Below are 5,000 nucleotides of genomic sequence, written 5' to 3' on the forward strand. Positions count from 1 at the left end.
TCGCTGAGCAATGTTCGAATAATCTTACGGTATATCATCGATTTTTCGTTGATAACATCGTACACTTATTGTCCTCGTAGTTGTAATCGTTGTCATAGAAAATGAAACGATCATAAGATCGAGGTGAACAACTCTCTATGTATGTGTGTACGTATGTATATATGTATGTATGTACGATACGTATGCACGGATGCACGCATGTACGTGTGATTTGATTTTTATTTTTTTCCTATTTATTTACCTTTTTTTTTTTTTTTTTTTGGTTTATGTATACATACACGTACATATGTATTTATATATTTTTTCTTGCCTCGCCTTTTTTCTTTTTCTTTTTTTAATCTTTCTTTTTTCTTTTTTTTTTTTTCTTTTTCACTTTTTTCTCTCTCTCTCTCTCTCTCTCTCTCTCTCTCTTGCAAACGAAAAAATAATCGTAATGATGAAAATATGAAAATTAAATTCTTAGATATTTATTGCAATATCCTTATACATATTGCATGATGTTTATATATATTATATATATATATATATATATATATATATATGTATATATATATAATATTGTCACGTCTAATTTAACTCTGAATCGTGATAAATAATATGATAGATACAATGACGATTAAGTGAACGTTCGATAATATACATACATTCGAAAGAAATTGAATTTCAGTTTCATTTGTTAACTTTCACCGGAGATTTCGCTTTCGTTTTTCGGGGTTATTTACAGCTGTTCGTTCTCGAATCGTACGACACATTTTCCAAAAAGAGAATTATCGTCGGTGGTCCATGGCGCACGTTTGGATTTTCTTACGATGAAAGGGAGGACGAAGCAAAGAGTGAAAATAAAAAAAAAAAGAAAAAAAAAAACAAGAAAAAAAGGAAAGAAAACAAGGAAAAAAATAAAAAATAAAAAAGTAAATGGAAAACTGAGAAAAAGAAAAAATGGAAAAATAGAAAAGAAACCCTTTTTTTTTTTGGCAATAAAAAAGTGTGTAGCGTAGAGTGTCACTGCATATTACAACCATTACAACCCTTCGTCCTAAAACATTTTTTAAGCCTTGCCTACTGTTCATAACGGAATATCTATGGTTGTTTCTTTATTCTATGTCTCTCTCACTCTCACTCTCTCTCTCTCTCTCTCTCTCTCTCTCTCTAAATATATATATATAAGGAAAGAAACTCACCAATCGGTTCTTTCATCTAACCCTTCTTTTTATGGCGATCGGCGAATAATAATATTTTGAACTAGCTACCTGCAAGAAAATTGCCATAGCGTAAAAAGTGATTTTACAAACTCTCTCTTTCTCACGGCAAACAAACAAACATATCGGTCAAGTTAGTCGGTCTCTAACTAACGAAACTTCTCTTTTGGTATGGTATGGTATTTAGAATTCGTCGAATTCAAAGATACTTTTGGAACCAAATTGTCCTGTCTTTTAACAATAAAATACATTCTTTGAAATTTTCTTAGTAAACCAAAAAAAGAAATATATATATATATATATATATATATATATATATTCTTTATATATTATTTTATATATATAAGTTTTTTTATATATCATTTTATATATATTATAAGAAATATAAATATATTCTTTATATATTATTTTATATATATAAAGAAATATATATATAAAATAAATAAATAATACAATAAATAAGTAAAGAATAATAAATATAAATAAATAACAAATAAATAAATAAAAAAAATATATATATATATATATACCTGTACATAGTATGTTATAGGTATAAATGCGCACGTGTAAATAATTTTTAACAAAAGATTTGTCTTCCCATACTTTCTCGATTTTCTAAAAATTTGGTTTCCCAAGAATTTCAAAAGATATTCATACGCACACATATACACATATACATATACATTCGCGAAAAAGGGGTTGTAATCAAATCGTAGAAAATATTTTCTTTTTTAAAGTATCGACCATCGATGGTTTTCCCACAAGGTGTGTGCTCACGGGGGCGGATGCTCAAGGATATCGAATATACGGTAAGGTGCTACAGAAAAGTACAGGATACAGGATAGAACTAGGGATAGGGCCACCTGTCTTTCTCTCCCACGCTCCCTTCCCTGAGGGATGGACCGATCTATGGACTTGTTTGCTAATACCAGAGAAAGAGAGAAAGAAAGAGAGAGGATATAATAGTAAAAGAGAAAAAGAGAGAGACATATATACATATATACATATATACATATATATATATATATATAGAAAAAGAGAAAGAGAACGAGAAAGAGAGGGAGAGAGAGAGAGAGAGACAACTAGCGAAAAATAGATCTCACCTTTGCTCTCTCTCTCTCTCTCTCTCTCTCTCTCTCTCTCTCTCTCTCTCTCTCTCTCTCTCTCACACCCATCTGCGAACCGGATCTCCTTTTTCTTTCGTTAGACTAGGACAAAGGGAAAACATTGAGACAGGAAAAGAAATCGAGAACCCAACGAGAATCCTTGCGTATCGATCTTCCGGTTCTTTCTTTGAACATTCTGTTATTCAATAATTCGTTGGATAAACAATTGTTCATTTCAATATTTCTATTACAAGATGAAATTTTGTTAATACCTAACTGTAATGAGTTTGATGATAATTCTTTTTTTTTTTTTTTTTTTTTTTTTTGACAAGGATGAGGAGGAAGGAGCGAAATGAGAATTGTCTTTTAGCGAATAAAAAATTGTTCAATAAAAAACGAGGTATTTAAAAAATTAAAAGATAGTAAAATTATCATGAAGTCTAATGATAATTCGTTTCGTTAAAAGTAAAATGATTTGTTCTAAAAATTTTGTTATATATATATATATATATATATATATATATATATATATATATAGCATTGTGATTTCAATAATTATTTTTTCTTTTTTTTTAAATAATTATCCTCGAAATAATAATAATTCGTTATATCGAAAATAAGGTGACATTGATCTAGAAATATTTTGTATATTATCATCGGAAATTTCAATGATCATTTTTTTGGGAAAAAGAAAGAAAAAAAAAAGAAATGTATCCTCGAGATAATAGTGATATCATTATATCGAAAATCAAATGAGTCGACCTAGTGGCCTAGTTTTTGAAAAATATCATTTTTCTGAAAAAAAAAAAGAAAAAGAAAAAAATAATAACAATAATTATTATTAATATTATTATTATTATTATTATTATTATTATTAAAATTAAAGGAGCCTTGGCGTAGTAAGATTTTTGATAAACGTCGTCATAGATCTGAATGATCATTGCTCTGGGGAGAAAAAAAAAAGAAGAAAAAAAGAAGAAAAAAAGAACAAAACAGAAAACAAATATATATATATATATATATATATATATATATATATATATAATCCTCAGAATGACAAAGATTCATTAGAGTGAAAACAATAATAATATGATTTGACCTAGAGAAGTTTAACGAATATCGTCACGATCATCGAATGATAATTACTTACCCGTGGAATGATTATCCTCTCGGAGTTAAGAAAAAAGCAACCAAGAAATGAAGATTCTCGAAAATTGCGTCACGTATTGGCGTCAGTGCGATGCTTTCCAGGAATGTATAACGGTATTTGATTTCGTCATTTGGGATTCCGCGGTAGTACACGAACGTTTTTATTTTTAAACAGACTTTGCTCGACGAACTCTTCTCGCCATTTGATTCCCTTTTAATGATCATTCATTTGCGTTCATTTTGTTCCTCGACACTTGTCTCAAACCTACACATACGCGGGCGCGGGCGCTCGCACACACATATACCCCCAGAGAGAAAGAGAGAGAGAGACACATACATATATATATATATATATATATGTATATATATGTATACAAAATAGAGAAACTGTGTAAGTTATCATCAAAGTGTAACACTTTGATATTATCAGACATGATAATCTTATTTCTATATACGTACATATGTATATCTTGATATATATATATATACTGATAAATAATAAAGACGAATGAAAATAATAAATTAGAATTTACATTCGTACAATTGTTATTAATGTTACAAGTTAAAAATTAATATCGATAAAAATTTTTTATTGTACTAAGGCACGATCTACATTGAAAATCATTTTGTTATTTATAGAGAATTAATAGATCGTTATTTTTTTTTCTTTTTTTTTTTTTTTTTTTTTTTTTTTGATCAACCAATATAAATTGGTCATTAACATCGAATTAAAAGATTTCATTGATATTTCATTGACTTCATTGATTTATGACGAAAATAAAATCATTCTACGACGTAACGTTACATGATACTTCCACTTTCAAAAGAAATCGTATTACGAATGTTTCGTCGAGCGAAATTGAGAGCGTTTAACGATATATAGTAGAACGTACGATACATTATAAATTATTAATAACAAGTATCAAAAATTTTGATTGAAATGTTTTAATAAATGATTTTATTCTTGAAAGAATATTATTTGATCAAGAATATTATTTTTTTTTTTCTTTTCATCGTATTAACAAACTCGTTCAAATAATTTAATCGTATCAATTGTTAATTATTGAATACTTCGTTAAAACGTTGACGTTTTCATTCGTCGATTTAACGTTAATTTTTTCACTTTTTCTTTTCTTCTTTTTTATCCCTTTTCCTTTCTTTTCTTTTTCTTTTCATAATTAAAATCAAATTATTTCTCATTTATCTCGTCGTTTGTAATTAAAAATTTTCATAATTGAAATAATCCAAATTAAATTGAAAGTAAGGATCTTTTCAAAATACAAAAAATTTCGAATTAGTCGAATAACGATCTAAAAAAATTATTTCTACGATATAACGTTTAAAAAAAAAAAAGAGATCGTACACAAACGACTAAGTAAATAAGACATTTTAAATAACACCATTGATCACATTTTAACAAATATATATACTTCTCGATATTTAAATGATATAAGAATTAAATATTATTATTTTTCATATCGGAGAACCACTGTTTCCTGTCCGAGCAGGATATCATCGTCTCTCTTTCTCAACTTGGTTGTACCGA

The 5,000-nt window shown here is 27.7% G+C and overlaps 1 long non-coding RNA gene across 2 annotated transcripts in view; it reads right to left on the reverse strand.

The window, feature by feature from the left end:
• The window catches only part of LOC146873040 (uncharacterized), a 20,068-nt gene that overhangs the window by 12,326 nt on the left and 2,742 nt on the right, over window positions 1–5,000 (reverse strand). The window contains exon 4 of one of the 2 annotated variants that reach the window (XR_014982069.1): window positions 4,468–5,000. This exon is cut by the window's right edge and continues 603 nt beyond it. The exons of the other annotated variant lie outside the window; for it this stretch is intronic. This is a non-coding gene — a long non-coding RNA (uncharacterized LOC146873040). Of the gene's footprint in view, window positions 1–4,467 lie in introns of those variants that run through there. 2 annotated transcript variants of the gene reach the window in all.

This window comes from Vespa mandarinia, chromosome 4 (genome assembly GCF_050613455.1).
Source record: "Vespa mandarinia isolate Hongniang chromosome 4, ASM5061345v1, whole genome shotgun sequence".
NCBI classification, from domain to species: Eukaryota; Metazoa; Arthropoda; class Insecta; order Hymenoptera; family Vespidae; genus Vespa; species Vespa mandarinia.